Below are 18397 nucleotides of genomic sequence, written 5' to 3' on the forward strand. Positions count from 1 at the left end.
GTTCCATGAAAGTCCCCTTATGCATGCGAAAGTTTCGCAGCCACTGGGAATCATCCCACACCCGCAACACTATGCGGTCCCACCAGTCTGTGCTTGTTTCCCGGGCCCAAAATCAGCGTTCAATGGCTAGAACCTGCCCCATTACCATTAGGATCTCCAAAGCGCAGGGGCCCACAGTTTGACAGAATTCTGTGTCCATGTCCTCATCACTCTCTTCGCCGTTCTGCCATAGCCGCCACCTCCTTGCCTGGCTTTGCAGGTTCCAGTTCAGCATTGACTGCACAAGAATGCGCAAGGTGTTTTAAACATCCATGATTGCTGTCTTGAGCTCAGCAGGGTCCATGCTTGCCGTGGAATGGCGTCTGCACAGTTCACCCAGGAAAAAAGACGCTAAACGGTTGGCTGCTGCTGCTTTCATGGAGGGAGGGGTGAGGCTGTATCTAGAAGCACCAGCGGCAATGTTTTTTGCCCCATCAGCCACTGGGATCTCAACTCAGCATTCCAATGGGTGGGAGAGACTGCAGGAACTATGGGATAGCTATGAGATAGCTACCCACAGTGCAACGCTCCGGAAATCGACGCTAGCCTCGGTACATGGATGCACACTATCAAATTAATGTGCTTAGTGTGGCCGCGTGCACTTGACTTTATACAATCTGTTTTAAAAAACCGGTTTCTGTAAAATCGGAATAATCCCGTAGTGTAGACATACCCCCAGTCTCAAGTCAGATATACACGCACACTCACACACACGCAAAATGAACACACCACTGATGAAAAATTTGGTTCAAGTGAGTTGCCTTGCATGAAATTGCAGGGATGGTCCTGCTCAGCTTTAAGCTGAATCATGACCATTTCAGATGGAATGGTCAGTGAAAAGTTTTCACGGTCAGTTTAATAGTAAAGAGACCAGTTCCAAATGCTTCACCACACAGGAAAAAGCCCTCCGAATTAAATTTCAGATTTATTTCTAATCTCCTGGCTGCCAAACTGCTTTTCCTCATTGCTGCTGCCAGCCACCTTCAGAGAGTTTCCCCATCTTCTGTCGCCTGACTATAGTCATTTTATTACAACAGCTCAGGCAATGTCCCTGCTTTGCTCTTTCACTTCTTCAGATGGCTGCATTTGCCATCCATCAGCCTCATATAAATGTCCGAGTCCTCACTGAGAGCAGTGGGAGGTTAGCCTTCAGTGTCAGGAGTGCAGGGTTTGGTTCATGGTGACTCCAGGGACTGCACCTGCTGCCACCTACATGGTAAATTCTCCAGCCCATCACAAACAGCATTTCCACATTGTGAAAGCTGGTCTCACTAGCTGATTATCTGGGACAACAAAGAAATCCTTTGTTAGAGCAGGAGAGTCTCTTCAATGCTGCAGTCTTTGCATGGCTCCCAGAAGTTCATAGTGAAGCCCAATGGGGCAGCCCCAAAGAGTTCCCTGCTCAGTCACTTGACACCCACTAGCAATGGTCTCTTGACAGTGGCATTGCAGAGTGGGTCTCAGCAGATGGTCCCATCTATAGCTTCCTGAATGGGAGGGAGTTCATGCTTGTCATTTGAGGCCTAGCTGTCAGAGTCAGGCCTCCTGGGTTGTCTGGATTTTGAAGTGGATGTGGTCTAGTGGTTGGAGCCGGAGTGGTATCAGTACCGTGTTTCAGTCCTGCCTCTGGCAGTGAGTGGCCTTGCAGCCAATCCCTTTCCATCTCTGAGTCCAGAATTTGGAGATAATACTGACCCACCTTAGAGAGGTTGGGAGCATAACATCCGTGGTTACTCCTTGATTTTTGGTGAGAGGGGTTTGTGCTCTTGGTGAAGCGCTCAAATTCAGTCCCCATGGATGCCTGTGGTGTCTCTGTGGCCATGGTTTTACTCACTTGTCATTGGAGGCTGTTTAGCCTGTTCCTGGCCACATCTGCTGCTGGGCCTCTCTGACACACAGCTCCATCACCCACATGATGACATGGCAAGTCAAAGACAATCAGGTCTCATCTGGTGTTCAGCTCCAGAATGGATGGTGAGCCCTAGTCAGACTATAGAAAAGCAAGACGCAAACCAATCAGCTCAGATGAGAAGAAATTGAGTGAGATTACTGAGAAGGCTGGTTCTACGAGTTCAGGAGATTTCTCCATTGTTCTAGAGAGATTCTCATAGTAAAAACAGCTGATGGTGGGGACAACACAAGCACTACCTCTCAGCCCTTGAATGGCAAAAAATCACGACTCTGTCCTTCTGGAGGAAGCAGAGCTGGAAAGGAGAAAAGGGTGGAGAAATTGTATAAAACATTGATGTCTAGCTGAACTGTGAAGGTAGCTGAAACCTCCTGGATGAAGCAGTATCCAGGACATCTCATCTGGGAATAAAATAAGGACATCACAATGAGAAATAGTTCTCTGTCCCAGGGCTAGGACAACCTTCCAGCTAGACCCTGTAGCAGGGACTTCTTACCTTCATGAGAGGTATGTGATCTTCCATCTAAGCTTCACGGAGACCCACACTCCTTGCTTTGACAGGAAGAAGTCACCCTTCTTCACTTCTCCCTCAGCTGGGCCAGCTGTGTCCGTGTGGGAGGCTGGGACAGATCCCAGAGCCTGCAAAACAGGTGGGGAGGAACTTCCTGTTCGTATCACTCTCAGACCCCATAGAAGAATGGCCAAAGCGAATACGGGCAGGAGAGAATAAAGGCACTAAGGTGGGATACAGTTCAGTTCCAAGTTCTCCACCAGGTTTGTGTGTGGGACCTCAGAATGCTCTCTGTTGGACAAAGGGAGTGATTAAGGACAAACCTGATTCCCTGATGATCCGTGTGTTTTTCAGGGTATCCTTAAGAGAAAACCAGCGATTCTGCTCTGAGGAGCATCTCCTGGATTTTACATGCGCTCACTCCCAAAGTGGTTAGTGCTGAATAAAACCAGGCAAGCCTGGCTTGGAATCCCAGATCCTTCCCCTGTCACCAGAAGAGGAAAGGCCCCAGTGTTGCATTGCACTTACTACTCTGACCAAGGGTGGCCGAATGGGGCTTCAGCTAGGAGAACACAACAGAAAAGTGGATCTTCTAGTCTCACTTCCCAAGATTAAGGTAAATCCCACCCCACTGCCCCTTTCCACTTTGCCCTCCTCCAAGATGTGCTGGAGTCTGTGCTGAGGGTTGCTGTCAGCAGGCTCCTACGTATGGCATCCATGGCTCTGGGCAGGCCTTGTTCAGAGCCTGTCAGCAGAAGGAGACCATGGGTCAGGGTTATGGAACCTGGGCTGCACGTACCAGGGTGACAGCTGGCTCTGCAGTCCTTGCCCAGAGCAGCTCTCTGCAGAGGGTCTGCTGCACAGCAGGGTATGGAACAGCCAAGCTGCTAGGGATGTGAGCTGGGATTCCTGGCAGAGTCCAGGAACCAAAGCACAGCATGAGGAAAGAAAGGATTGCCTACGGAGGGGCAACATAATCTCCCATGGAGGGAAGAGGCTCTCACTACCATTTCTTAACTTCATGGGCTGTTTCCACCTCTGCCAACTGCCAGTGACCTGGCCAAGATCATGCTACCGGTCTGCAATACAACCCGCTCCCTGCTCTCATCATTTGACCCTGCTGTATGACCCCTCCTGCCATCCTCTCCCATAGCCACCCTAATACTGATGGAGTCAAAACAACCCCCCAGCCAGGAGAGAGGGACTGTTCCCACCCACTCTGCCAAAGGAGGGGAACAGCCACTGGTGAGAGGTGACCTGGGAGTGGGAGGAACAGTGACTCCTGGCTCTGGACCTGAGCAGCACTGGGATTAGGGATCTGGGCAGGAGGGTCATGGAACCTGAGGTTGCACATGGAAGCTGCAGGTGAGGAAGGGATGGGACTCAGCAGGCTTCCCTGTGCCCCCTCTAGCAGAGTTGTACTGCCAGCTGGTCTTCTCTGCTCCGGGCGCCATTTAGTGGGGCTCAGCAGGAGTGCTAGCTGCTCTGCCTTTCTCAGGTGCACCCCTTAAGCCACACTCAGCCCAACTCCCACCCTGACAGAAAGGGGCAAGGATGGGCTCAGGGGAGGGACTCCCATGGCAGGAGGGCAGGACAGAAGCTGAGGACAATGGCAGAGGTGATTATCAGGGTGCTTCTGCTTGCCCCACCTTGTGCATACCCCTACCACAGGCACTTCCCATAGAAGAAACTACATAGTGCTCCAGACACAGCCAGCAGGATCCCACCCACAAGATAGGTCACCTTTCTAATCCCCTTCCAGACTGCCAGCCCAGCCATCTCTCCCCTTTCTGCACACCACCAGCCCTATTCTCTCCACCTCACTCTGACAGGGGGTTTCCAGGATAGAACAGGGTTTGTTAACAGAGGTCACTCACCACTAGGTGCCCCCTCTTGTCCAGGTACGCGTGGCAGTACTTGCTGGGCTAGCCGCCCTGTTGACGGTGGCTCTGGCACTGTGGTGGTTTCCTCAGCCTGATAATTCAGCCATCTAGCCAGGTCACAGTCTCCAGTGTACCCCTTCCAAGGTCCCACTTCTCCCAAATTAACTAAGACTCCAAATGTGCTTTTGACAGCAAGTCCTTCCACCCTCTCTGGGGCTCTTCTTCAGCCTATCTTCGGCTACTCTTGTTGGACCTGGTAACCCGTTCTGTGGGCTCATACACCCCCTTCTTTGGCACCAGCATGGGAACCCAGTTCCATTCACAACTCTGGATTCCAGTCCAAGGCAGTGAACCACACAGCTAGGTCTGCTCCTTTACCTTTGCTGCAGTTTTCCCTGGGGGATTTCCTACCTCTCTTCTCAAGTTCCCCTCCGGGTCTCCCAGTCATTTCCTTGCTTTAGTCAGGGTCTCTCCCAGGCCTCTTTGTCTGAGGTTTTTCCACTGAGGTTCCTATCTCTCTCCTACTCTAACACTTTCCCCAGCTGGCCTCTATTTCTCCTTAAGCCTGGCTCTTTATGGGGAATTCCCTGATCAGATTGGCTTAGCACCAGACTCTCCAGCCCAAGGAAAGGTCATCTTATTACATGTCTGCTCTGCTGTAATTGGGTTGAGGTCTTTGCTTGGTATTTCAGGCTGGTTTCCGGAGGGTCTGATTGCACACAGACCCCATGAGCTGGAACAGGAGTTTTGGATCCAGGAGAATTCTGACATTCAGGCCCTTCATCATTCAGAGGTGATCAGGTGTGGTGAGATCTGCATAAACCCCAGTGCTGACCACAAAGAGCTCAAAGAATCAGGACTCTGGGAGCTGAAGGGTTCATTTTTCCTGCTGTGGGGAGCAGAGCTGGAGAGCGGAGTTGCCATGTGAATGAGGCTCTGTGATGCTGGCTTCCAGCCTGAGGGGCTGGAGCACCCTGCCAAAATACTCTCTGGAATCCAGGTGCCAGGACATCTCTGGGGAGTCTCTTCCTAGGAACAAAACAAGGACACCATGATGATGAAGACGTCTCTGTCCCAGGGCTGGCAGACAGGGGTAGGGGAAGCTCCCAGCCAGGCTATGTAGCAGGGGCCCCATTTCTCCCCCAAAAGACCCACATGCCCAGAGGAGTGAATACTTCTTTCCTCAAAAAGGAGGTGGGATCTTCCATATAAGCCTCTTTGAGACCCAGCATTGCATGGTTTGATAGGATGAGGTGACTTGTCCCCACTGCTTGTTGTCCTCCCTAGTGATCTCCAGTGCCAACCCCTCTCCTTGTAGACTGAGCTCCTGCCACCTCCCCTGAGTACCCTTGATAGCTGTTCTACCTCCAACCACCCAGGGACATAGCTCAGGTTCTCACAACCTTCTCCTCCACCCCAGGCAGGGCAGGGAGGGGGCTCTGGCAGGGAGTGGGGAAGGAGGGATTCTGGCAGCAGTGAAGTGGGGTGTGAGGTGGTTGAGACCTTTCCCCAAGTCACCCCAGCTACTAATGCTGAAGTCACAGGATGGCAGCCCTGGTGAATGGGGCAGGTCGGCAGCCCCTGCTGACTGAATTCTCCTGTTCTCTTTAGAGGGGGCCCAGCTTTGCCAGCAGCAGGACAAGCTTCACCTGCTCATGTGCCTCAGCTCTGCCCTATCAGTCACCATCACCCATCAGTCCCTGACTTCCCAGGCTGCCAGTGATGGGAGCAACTCTGGATTGTGACTGGGGTGACACGGACACTAGGCCACTGGGAACTGGGTGCCCTGTGGGACAGGCAGGAAAAACTCTCAGATGGTACTTAGGGGATTCTCCTGCCCTTCCCAGGAGCGATAGCACTGTGTCTTAAGAACATAAGTCCATGATGAGGTAATGCTTGTCATTAATTAGTCTTGCTAAAGAGCTGGGTGGGAGCTGCTCAGGGGACACACTGGTTCCTACCTGCTCATGGAGGTGAGTTCATCTCCCTTCCCAGTAGCACCTTCTCTCACTCTCATTCCCCACCAGGCTCCTTGCTGCCAGGCCAGCAAATGGCCATAGGATGGGAATGAGGCCTGGGCCCTGCCCCAATCTCCTAAATCTAATCCCACTGCTTACCTTGTCCCCAATCAGCTGCTGGGCTTCCCCCAGAAGGGAGTAAGTGAGGAGCAGCCCAGCAGGGGGTCATGGATGGCCAGCACTGCCCCTCCGAGATGATCTTTCCAAAGACCTGAAACCAACAGGATGTGAGGCATTAGCAGATTGCCCAGAGCCAGGCTCCAGGTCCTGGGGCTGGAATGGCATCACCCTCTAGTGGCCCAGGGGCAGGGTAAGAGCTACTATAGCTAAGGCAGCTCATTCTCCTGGGGGCTTCCAGGGTCCCTAGGCTCAGGGAAGCCCCTTTATTAAGAGTTGGTAGGCACTTAGGGATCCAAAGCCTGTAGTGGCTCTTTCTGGAGGGCAATTTATCGCAGGGGCCGGGCTGGGCTGAAAACAGATCTCTGTGCATGGAAGCAGGCGCACTCTGGTGTGTAGCTCACAGAGATGACAGGAAACCTTGTATTGCTTCCAGCAGAGAGATCTCCTGCACTCAGTGGCTAGAGGCATGGTGGGTGGGGTTGGAGCTGACAGTCCAAAGGTCTATTCCCTCCAATTTAGTGATTTCTCTAGTAGCTGGGTCTGGTGTCTGCAGCTCCTGGGTTTCTTCTAAGGGGAATCCAAACTGCAACATGACAAGGACAAGAAGACTCAGGTCCCAGTCCCCACACACAGACACTCCTATGAACCTTTTGTACTGGTGCAGCAATTCAGCTTGTGGGAGTCACAGTCTCTCTCACGTGGCGTCTGCAGAGCAGCATTCTGTAGATGCACTTGCAGACCCAGGAGTCATTCCAAGGCCTCCTCTGTGATGTTGTGGAGATCACCCATCTCACCTTGGACTCCAATTCTGGGGCACTGTGTTATGGGGTGAGTCAATGACAATGTGCTTCTTTGGAACAGTGGCTGAGGTCCAGACACTGCCATTCATTCCCTGGCTTGGTCCGGAGACATGAGGTGGGCGCATGTGGTCCATAGTGATTTTGGAGTTCACTGTGTCCCCTACCCATGTCAGACAAACAAAACATGGCAACTAGCGAGGTTCCAACGTGGGATCGTTAGGACCAGCTGGTGCTAGATGAGGAACTCTAAGCTGGAAACAAGGAGTGGGTTCTTGTCCTGTCTCCAGGAAGCAGCCACTTCAGGAAACTCAGCCAGCCCCACTCTCTGAGCCATTTCATGCCCTGGCAGAGTGTCCTTACCTCCCCCACCCTGGCTGTGTTCCTATAGCCCAGAAGCCTGCTGTCGTGGTGCTAGTCCCAGCACCACAGATGTTCCACCTCATGGATGGTCAGCCCTGGGAAAGAAACACACAATTTGTCATTCTAGTTGCAGTGCTTGTGTCCTCCTAATCCTATTGATGGCTGCACAGTGGGCGGAGTCCTCACTGCATCCCTGGACCAGTAAAATTGCAGGGGGTGGAGAAGAACAGAGAAAGAGACAGACAGAGATGCATCATCCAACTGGGGTCAGTCTGAGATAAATTGGCTGGGGACCCATTACCTAGCTGTGGTCAGTCTCAGTCTTCCATCGGGTGCCATTTCCCAGCTGGGTTCCTTACCCCTTTGGTGTAGCAGCAGCTGGTAGAGCTGGTAAACCCCCTCCCCGGCCTGCAGGCTGATGTCCTTGGCTGGGTCACCGATGAACAGAGCCAGTTATGCCACATGGTGACCCAGCCTGGGGAATTCTGCTGAGTTCTAATGGAAGGGAGAGGGAGAGGGGACTCCATCAGCATTTTCCTGTCAGCTCCCAGTTCCCCCCAGCCAGGAATCTCCATCTCCTCAGCCCCTCTGCAGGAGCGGCTGTGGGAGAGGAGCTAAATCTAGACCCTTAATTTTCTCTGCTACTAAGGGAGCCTGGAGCTGCTCCAGGATGCCAAGAAGGGACTCAAGGCCAGGCATGAACCTGATTGGAGCAGGGGCTAGAGCATGGTCCCCTCAAAGGCCCAGAGTCACCACTTAACCAGGAAAAGAAGAACTTGACTCAAGCCAAGCTCATTCTCTGCGCTGCCTCTGCCTTCCCAAAAGGAACACTCCTAACCCCCAGCCCCCGCAGCAGCAGAACCTATAGCCCATTGGTGCCAGTCCGCCTATGCCTGGAATAAGGAAACTGGGGTCAGAGGTCACTTACATCAAACTCAGGGAGCCAGCAGGATCCCCACAGCTGCTTCCTGCTCCTCTGATTCCTTCCTGCCCTTCAAACTTGGCCCCCTCCCAGAATTCCTGCCCAGCTTCGTACCCTTCCCTTTCCCTTCTCCCTGTCAAAATTGCCCCCATCTAACACCATCTTGACTACCGAGCTGGGACCATCTGATTCCTTGTCCCCCAGCCTCAGCTGCCCCTCCAGCCCCAGGATTCCCCCAATGACCAATCTCAGAATTTCTCAAGTCTCTTCTTCCCAGTCCTCAGCCCCAGCAATTCCTGCTCTCTGCTTCCCCCTTCAGCTCCACCCAGCCCCCATCCATTGGCACAGGGAGACCCCTGCCTGTCCCATGTCTCTCTCCTCCCTCCAGCTGCCGGGCGCCTTGTCTCACTCACCACAATCCTCTCCACCACAGTTGCCTTGCAGCAGTGCAGCTCCGGCGTGTCCTGCCTTCTCTGCTGTGCAGCGAGACATGCGCAGGGCCAGCTCTAAGCACCAGCCCTCCAAGCATGTGCTTGGGGGCGGCACTTTCTAAGGGGCGGCAACCCCTCTCCCCCTTTTTTATATTTTTTTTGCTTGGAGTGGCAAAAAGCCACTCGCCCTGTCAGTGCACGAGCCAGGATTCGCACCCCCTGTCCAGCCCGGCAGCGCCCTGCACAGTCCACTCGGGCGAGGAAAGCCACGCCGCCCTGGGGACACTCAGAGCGGCAGCAGCAGCGGGACCCCTTCCCCCTTCCTGCATCCCAGGCTCCACTTCCCTCCCTCCCCGGCTCCTCACACACTCTGGGAGCCCCTCTTGCTGCCACAGCCCAGGCTCAGCTCCAGGGGACCCCGCTTTCCTACCTCCTCAGTTCCTCACACACTCCGGGAGCCCCTCTCACTGCCACAGCCCAGGCTCAGCTCCAGGGGACCCCGCTTTCCTACCTCCTCGGTTCCTCACATACTCTGGGAGCCCCTCTCACTGCTGCCGCAGCCCGTGCTCAGCTCCAGGGCCCAGGCTCTGGCAGTGAGAGGGGCTCCCAGAGTGTGTGAGGAACCGAGAAGAGAGGGAAGTGGAGCCTGGGATGCAGGGAGGGATCCTGCTGCCACTGCCACTCTGAGTCTCCCCAGAGTGGCATGGCGTTTCCCCGCCTGACTGGGCTCTGCAGGGCGCCGCCGGGCTGGGCAGGAGGCGCAAACCCCAGCTCATGCGCTGACAAGGCAAGGGAGGGAAGGGGGGTCTCCTGGAGCCGAGCCCGGGCTGCGGCAGTGAGAGAGGCTCCCAGAGTGTGTGAGGAGCCGGGGAGAGAGGGAAGTGGAGCCTGGGATGCAGGGAGGATCCTGCTGCCACTGCCACTCTGAGTTTCCCCAGAGCGGCATGGCGTTTCCCTGCCTGACAGGGCTCTGCAGGGCGCCGCCGGGCTGGGCAGGAGGCGCAAACCCCAGCTCATGCGCTGACAAGGCAAGGGAGGGAAGGGGGGTCCCCTGGAGCCGAGCCCGGGCTGCGGCGGTGAGAGGGGCTCCCAGAGTGTGCGAGGAGGTGAGTGGCTGGCTGGGCTCGTTGGTGCTGAGCAGGTAGCCCTGCGGCCGGAGATCCTCGCCTTCCTGCCCACTGGGGCTGGGCCAAGGCTGAAGAGCAGCAGATCCAGGGGGCTCTCCAGATCTTCGGCCGCCAGCATGTCGGTGGTGAGGGCGGTGACCATGAAATGATTCACCTTGGCCACCAGCAGCGCCATGAAGCCCAGGGAGGGGGCTGTGTTCTCCATGCCATCCTGCAGCTGCACTGCCACCTGGAAGTACTCCAGCTCCGTGCCACCCAGCAGCTCCATCCGCATGGGGATGGAGTCGCGGCTGGGCCAGAGCTCAGCCGCCGTGTGCTGGTAGCGAATCCCACATTTAGGGGTGGGGAGCCTAGTGCTGGGGCAGCTGGGGTGTGGGTTGTGGGGGAAAGAGAGAGCCCAGTGCTGGGGTGGCGGGGTGAGGCACTAGTGGGCCCAGGGGAGCCCAGGGGTGGGGTGTGCGGGCAGCCAAAAATGTTTTTGTTTGGGGCGGCAAAAAACCTAGAGCCAGCCCTGGACACGCGGGGTGGATGGCGTGCAGGAACATGAGCTGCTGGGCCAGAAGTGGAGTTAGGGGAGAGACAGCCTGTTAACCAAGGACCTCCTTGCTCCACCCACACCAGCTTCAGGGCTCAGACCTCCATGGGAGACAGTGGGGACCCACCCATTGTTCAAATCACTCATGACTCCTACACAGGCAGGGTGAGGAACTGGGACAGTGCCTGTGTGTGGAGACGACCCCGGCTGGTGTGTGAGAAACACTCCCATCTTGGGGGGTCCCAGACCATGGAGGAGAAAGGTTCCCATTGGGGCGGTGGATCATTAGGGACAAGGCCCTCTGAAGGGAGTGGGAAATGCTGGGAAGGGGCAGGACAATCTCAGTTCCAGCCCAGCTGGAGAACTTTGTACTTAATTTGTACCTTTTCTCTGCCTGGAAGCTGCTCTCTGATCACTTGAGAGCAGATTCCTCTCTGACCACGTCCACCCATTTCTCCTCATCATCATCCTTTGAGTCCCAGGGGGTCCCTGACTAGGGAGAGAAGGGGACAAGGTGACTCCTGCTGCCACTCGAGGGAAGGACAGGGACATGGTGGGGAGAGCCGGGTTAATGTTCCCCCTTCCCACCTGAGGGACCATTCTCCACGTCAAAGACACAAAGTCCCTAGGCACAGGAAGCCCAGGGCCCCCTCGTTCCCCATTGATTTCCATGCTCAGCAGCTCACTGGGTCTGGCCCAGCTCAGAGCCTCTCATTTCCAAACACACTGGAGATAGCTCTGGAGAAGCCCCTGCCCAGTCTGAGAGTAGGGGGCTCTTGGGGGCTGTTTGCAAATCAAATCTCCTTTGGGAGAGATTCTCTCCCTCTATTTCTGTCTCTCTCCAGATAGACAGGGGAAACCACCAGGGAACCCTAATGCCACTCACTTGCTCTAGGTGATGGAGCGATGGATGGCAGATGTTCAGGGTCGCCAGCTGTCCGTCACCCTCCTCCTCACTCCCCAAGCCCAAGGCAGGCTGGAGAGGGTGGTGACCTGAGGAGTTACCCTGCCCAGCCAGCAGGCAGGGTGATGACACTGGGTGATCGACTGGCTGTGAAAACAAGAGTCTGTCTTATTGCCAAGGAGAAGCTCAGCCAGCAGCAGGGGGTGCAGAACACTGCCCTAGTGCGGGGGTGACAGCGCCTCCCAGCTCCTGACATCCCGGCACTTTACACACCTTCATGAAGCCTCACAACTCCCCTGGGCTGTAGGGACAGGACCCCAACCCTACTGATGGGAAATGGGCCTGAGGAGGGGAAGCTACTGCCTCAGGGTCACGCCAAGTGTCAGAGGCATGGATGGGGCCCAGCCATCCTTATTTCCAGGCCCCTTCACTACCCACTGCTGCACACTCCCTCCCACAGCTGTAATTACAACCAGGTCCTCATATCTGGTCCCCCTCCCTTTGAGAGGGAGTTTGCTCTGCTGTAGTGATTGGAGCAGGGCATTGGGAGGCAGGACTCCTGGGTTCCATTGCTGGTTTTCCTATTGACCTATGGGACTTTGGGCAAGTTGCTCCCCCTCTCTATGGCTCAGTGGGACTCACATCCCTGAATGGGCTTTAAAAAAGAAAATGGTTTAAATTTGGCCCCAAACATTTCTTCCATCCACAGACCAGCAATTTTAGCAAAGTTTAGAATTCCTTGGCCTTCAACACCTGGAAACACCCCTTTCTCCTTCGCAGAGGGCTTTAATGCCCCTTTTCACCCAGGCTCACTGCTGCCTGGAGTTAGAGAATTGTCCCTATTCACATGGGACAGATAGGCATCCTGAGGTACAGAGAAGGGAAGCAACCTATCCAAGGTCCCACACAGCCAGGCGGTGGCAGAGCCCAACAACAGTCCTGATTCCTGTTCTAACTAACAGATAAGAAGCCCCCAGAGACAGGGATAGAGCCCAGGAATTGAGATGGTGGGGAAATGTCACTGAAACTGTTTCTGTCAGAAAATCCCCTTCAGACTAAACCAGTTTGTTTCTTTAATTCATAATAAGTTGGATGAAAATCCTTTCCAAATATATTTTGTTGCAAACAAAAGCATCTCCTGTGCATGACAGTGTGTTAAATTGTCTTGTAGCACACAAAGAGGAGACACTGTGATCTAGAAAATTAGATGAGATGCTTCAGTCTGAGCTAAGTACTTGCCACTCTTAAAAATTTCAAAATAATAACATACAAATGAAATAGAACCTTCCAGCTATTATATTATGTCATAATCTGATACAGCTCAACCTGATAGGACACCTCATATTCTGCACTGTTCCTAGTGACGCTCTCCAATGGATCCCCATCCTCCACCCACCGTGAGGTAAGTAGGAGAGGATTGTTATCTCTACTTGACAGAGAGGGAAACTAAGGCTGAAAAAGAAGAAGTGACTTGTCTTAGGTCACACAGCCAGTCAGTGGTAGAGTTGGGAATAGGACCCAGGAGTCCTGCCTTTCAAACTAACCATCACATCTTGAATTTCATAAATTGAATGATCAGGAGAAAGTGCTCTGAAATGAGCTATAGATCAACAATTGTTCAATTCTTCAGCAAGTATTTTAGAAGAACTAGAATGTTGGAGAGAATCATAAACTGCTCAGAAACAATTAATGGAGAGAAGCATCAAAATTCATCAAACATATAATTGGTTATGACTTATTCACTTGGTCTTAAAAGAGAACCCCCTGCTCAGCCAATCAGAGTTGAGATTCTGAGGGGAGGGAGGCTGAGGGTTCTCATCAAATAGCCCAAAAAATGGCCCAGGTCATCCGAAGAGATCACTCTTTGAGTACTATTCCAGCCCCACCTCTTTGTGAGGGCCTCCCACAAAGAGAGAGAATTGGAGAGCAACCACCTCCCCTCCCCCCCACACACACACACCCCACACACAAACACACAGAGCTCCTGGTGGTGGGAGGAGAGCAGGGAAAAAAGACAAAAGAAGCAAGAGAAGACTAGAAAGGAGTGAGGGAAACCAAAAAGGAGAAACCCCAATGTCCTCAGTAGTTCTAAGGGACAAAGTTCTAGGTGGGAAGTAAAATTCTGCCACCTCAATCAAGTGTTTTCTGAGCCTAGCATTCAGCCCTGTCATAAGTAGATAGGTAAGGTAAGGGTTAATTTTCTTTTACTGTAAAGGGTTTACAAAGGGAACCAAACACCTGACCAGAGGACCAATCAGGAAACCGGATTTTCAAAAGTAAGGGTGGGAACCTCTGGAAGTTTTTGGCTTTGTTCTTGGTCTTTTTGTTTCCTCGGCTGTGAGTAAACAAGCTTTTCTTCTAACCTCATCTTCTTTCAAATAATCTAACTCAAGTGTGAGTACAAAGGAAACAAAGTAATCGCTGTGATGTGCTTTGATTTGTATTACAATGGGTGTTGATTTGCTGGACTGGTTAATTGGACTATCTTTTAAATCAGACTGTTTATTCATATTTATTATAAGCTAGAGTCTGTATTGAGTTTCTTTTAATGCAGTATTATTGTTCTGTATTTTTTCTTTCTTTTAATATAAATTTCTTTTTTAAACTTGTGGGAGTTTCTTTTCCTAGTGAGGCAAAAAGGGATAGAAATTTCTGTACCAGGTATCTATGTCTCCCTCACGGAGAAGACAGGGAGGGGAGAGAAGCATAACATTCTGTGTTGACTTTCGCCTATTGTCCCCAGGCGGGAACAGGCTACGGGGAAAGAGAGAAAGAATCAGCTCTGTTCTCTTTGTGTTTGAGGTTTTTCTCTAGTTACTGTACGGGGACAAAGGGAGGGGGAATCTCTTGTGTGAGCTGACTAGGTGAATGCATAGCCCTCAAGGGACAAGCTAGATTGCCTCTCTGGTTGTGTATTCAAAGGAGTATAGGACAGCCATCGCACGCAGCTAAACCCAGGACAGGGGGGGAACTGGGGCATGAGATAGAAGGAGACTCCAGGCTCTGGGTCTTGGAGGGTCCCCAAGCGAAAAGGTTTGGGGAACCCGAGGGGGGCCGAACCCTGGGAAATAACTTCAGCCTGGTGGCAGTTCGAGATAAGATCCAATTGCTGGGTATAAGCTTGGGGAGGTTCACAGTAAACACTCAGATTTTGAACGCTAAGTCCAGATTTGAGACAGACGTTTACCACAAGCCCGCACCTGATGGATCAGACTGAAGAAATTCCAAAGCTGTCTGAGGCCCTTACCTTGTAAACAGGGATGTCTGTTTTCTAGCAAAATCAGTAAAAGGAAATGAGAAAACTCCAAAGAGGTTCCTCCTCACGCTCATGTACGTGAACCAGAATTCTCTCTCAGTCCTCAAGGGGAGACCTTGTGGAAGAGACTTGCTGAGGCAAAGCCACAGGGGTCTCTGAGGTTGCTCTGGCCCTGCGCCCCTGTCCTGCCTGGCTGATGTTAGGGTCTCTCTGTGAGGTCACCACCTCCTCTGCATCTTTGACCAATGCTGGCTGAAGTCCTGCAAAAGGCCCTTGTGATGTCACTGCCACACCCACCCCTCCCCTGCAGTGCTGATCTCCTGCCTCTGGCCAGCCACACTGGATGTCTGAGCTATTCTCTGTGAATCACCCCACTCAATGATTGTTGAGTCTGGGGAGCAAGCAAGCTACACAGTAAAATATCAGAGGTTCCTCCCCATGCCACACTCAGTTTTTCATAAATTAGCAAACATTATGGCCGGAAGAGACAATTAGAGCATCTAATCTGACTCCCGGCATATCACAGGTCTCACAGCTAGTTTTTGAACAAACACATTCCAGAAAGGCATCTAGTCTGCCTTAGAAGACATCAAGAGATGGAGAATCCACCACTTCCCTTGGTAGTTTGTTCCTTTGGTGAATCATCCTGACTGTTGACTATTTGTGCCTTAAGTGTAATATGAATTTGTCTTTTTTTCAGTTTCCACCTACTGGGTCTTGTTATGCATTTCTCTGCTAAATTAAAGAGCCCTTTAATACCCAATATTTTCCCTCCATGAAGGCACTTCAACGCTTCAATGAAGTCACCGTCTGATCTGATTTATAAGCTAAACAGGTTGACCTCTTTCAATAGCTCACTGGAAGACATTTTTCTCCAGCCCTTAAAACATGTTGTGTCTCTTTGCTGCCCAATCTCCAGTTTTTTCAACATCTTTTTCAAAGGTGGACACCAAAACTGGATGCAGCATTCCAATATCAGTCTCTCTGCTGCTGTGTCACCTCCCTATCCTACTCACTGCTCTGCTCATATGTCTAATGGGGAGCAGGCCTAAGAGGGGCCTGTCCTTTAAAGGTCAAGCACAAGCCAGGAAAGGGCCAGGCTGAGCACATAGGACAAAGCCCTAGGAGGGAAAGACAGGGCAGTTTAGGTGATTGGGCAGATAATCCAAATGGTTTAGGCTTTGAGGGCCAGAAACCCAGAGGTGAAGGTGATTGTTGGGGCTTATATCCATCTGGTCCTCTAGGACCAGATGGTATTCACCCAAGAATTCTGAAGGAACTCAAATGTGAAATTGCAGGACTACTAACTGTAGTCTGTAACCTAGCATTTAAATCAGCTTCTGCACCAAATAACTGGAAGAGTTTTATTGACGACAATTTTTAAAAAGGGCTCCAGAGGTGATCCCAACAATTACAGGCCAGTAAGCCTGACTTCAGTACAAGGCAAATTGGTTGAAACTATAGTAAAGAACAAAATTGTCAGACACATAGATGAACATAAGTTGTTGGGGAAGAGTCAACATGTTTTTGAAAAGGGAAATGCCTCACCAATCTACTAGAATTCTTTGAGAGGGTCAACAAGCATGTGGAGAAGGGGGATCCAGAGGATATAGTATACTTAGATTTTCAGAAAGCCTTTGACAAGGTCCCTACCAAAGGCTCTTAAGCAAAGTAAGCTGTCATGGGATAAGAGGGAAGGTCCTCTCTTTGATCAGTAACTGGTTAAAAGACCGGAAACAAAGGGTAGGAATAAATGGTCAGTTTTCATAGAGATGACTAGTGGTGTCCTCCAGGGGTATGTACTGGGATTAATCCTATTCAATGTATTCATAAATGATCTGGAAAAAGGGGTAAACAGTGAGGTGGCAAAATTTGCAGATGATGCAAAACTACAAGATAGTTAAATCCCAAGCAGACTGCGAAGAGCTACAAAAGGATCTCACAAAACTGGGTGAATGGACAACAAAATGGCAGATGAAATTCAATGTTGATAAATGCAAAGTAATGCACATTGGAAAACATAATCCCAACTATATCTATAAAATGATGAGGTCTAAATTAGCTGTTACCACTCAAGAAAGAGATCTTGGAGTCATTGTGAATAGTTCTCTGAGAACATTCACTCAATCTGCAGTGGCAGTCAAAAAAGTGAACAGAATGTTGGGAAACATTAAGAAAGGGATAGATAATTAGACAGAAAATATCATATTGCCTCTATATAAATCTATGATGTGCCCACATCTTGAATACTGCATGCAGATGTGGTCGCCCCTTCTCAAAAGAGATACATTGGAATTGGAAAAGGTTAAAAAAAGGCATAAAAAATTATCAGGGGTATGGAATGGCTGCCATAACAGGAGAGATTAATAAGACTGGGACTTTTCAGCTTGGAAAAACGGATGACTAAGGGGGAATATGATAGAGGGCTATAAAATCATGATTGGTGTGGAGGAAAGTAAATAAGGAGGTGATATTTACTCCCTCTCATAACACAAGAACTAGGGATCACCAAATGAAATTAATAGGCAGCAGGTTTAAAACAAACAAAAGGAAGTATTTTTTTTACACAATGCACAGTCAACCTGTGGAACTCCTTGGCAGAGGATGTTGTGAAGGCCAAGACTATAAAAGAGTTCAGAAAGAACTAGATAAGTTCATAGAGGATTGGTCCATCAATGGCTATTAGCTAGGATGGGCAGAGATGGTGTCCCTAGCCTCTGTTTGCCAGAAGCTGGGAATGGGCAACAAGGAATGGATCATTTGATGATTACCTGTTCTGTTAATTTCCTCTGGGGCACTTGGCATTGGCCACTGTCAGAAGACAGGATACTGGGTTAGATGGACCTTTGGTCTGACCCAGTATGGCCGTTCTTATGTTCTTATTTCACCTGGTGAATATCTATCACAGCGCATACCCACAAGAGGGCAGAATTAAGACTTCACAGACAACCTTAAATCTGGCATTTCCTTACTTCTGACTGCTCAAACCTGCAACCTTAATGAAGTTCTTTTAATGTAGTTTTTGTGTAATTTCCTAGGTTTGCCAAAAACAAACTGAAAAAATAGAAATTCCATCATGTGGCATCATGTTGAAATGCACATGAGTCATCAGCAGGGCTGGAGCCTTTTGATCCATTCCACAGACCTCCATCACTTGACCTAATAGCTGAAATGATAGCAATAGTAGGTTGTCATCCTCTATGTGGACCAGTACTTCACAGGGATGAGGCACACTTTGCCAGTGGGTTTCACAGATACCTGCTGACAGCAGAGGAATGGTGAGACTCGGGAATCTTGGGTTCCATTCTAGGCTCTGGTGTGGACTGTGCTCCAGTGGGCACAGTCACATCTTCCTGTTTTCTCTCAAGTTTGATACATTCTGTCCTGTCCTAGTCCGGTCTCCTCCCTATCCCTAGCTCCTTGTCATAGTCCCATTTTCCTTGTATACCCAGTCCCAATATCCACTCCCCAGGCTTCACATCCCAGTCCCAGTCTCCCTCTCCAGGCTCACTGTTTGAATCCCAATTCTCTCCCATTCCTATGCTTAATCCCCATCTTTTTGCCCAGCCAGTCTCAGTCATT

At 51.1% G+C, this 18397-nt stretch overlaps 1 long non-coding RNA gene across 1 annotated transcript; it reads right to left on the bottom strand.

The window, feature by feature from the left end:
* Positions 1–1880: 1880 nt before the first annotated feature.
* On the bottom strand, positions 1881–6539 carry LOC116816385 (uncharacterized). The gene is made up of 4 exons (XR_004371707.2): positions 6460–6539; positions 4337–5371; positions 2445–2587; positions 1881–2029 (listed from the first exon to the last, which is right to left on the bottom strand). It is a non-coding gene; the product is annotated as an uncharacterized LOC116816385 (long non-coding RNA).
* Positions 6540–18397: the final 11858 nt, after the last annotated feature.

This window comes from Chelonoidis abingdonii, chromosome 2 (genome assembly GCF_003597395.2).
Source record: "Chelonoidis abingdonii isolate Lonesome George chromosome 2, CheloAbing_2.0, whole genome shotgun sequence".
NCBI classification, from domain to species: domain Eukaryota; kingdom Metazoa; phylum Chordata; order Testudines; family Testudinidae; genus Chelonoidis; species Chelonoidis abingdonii.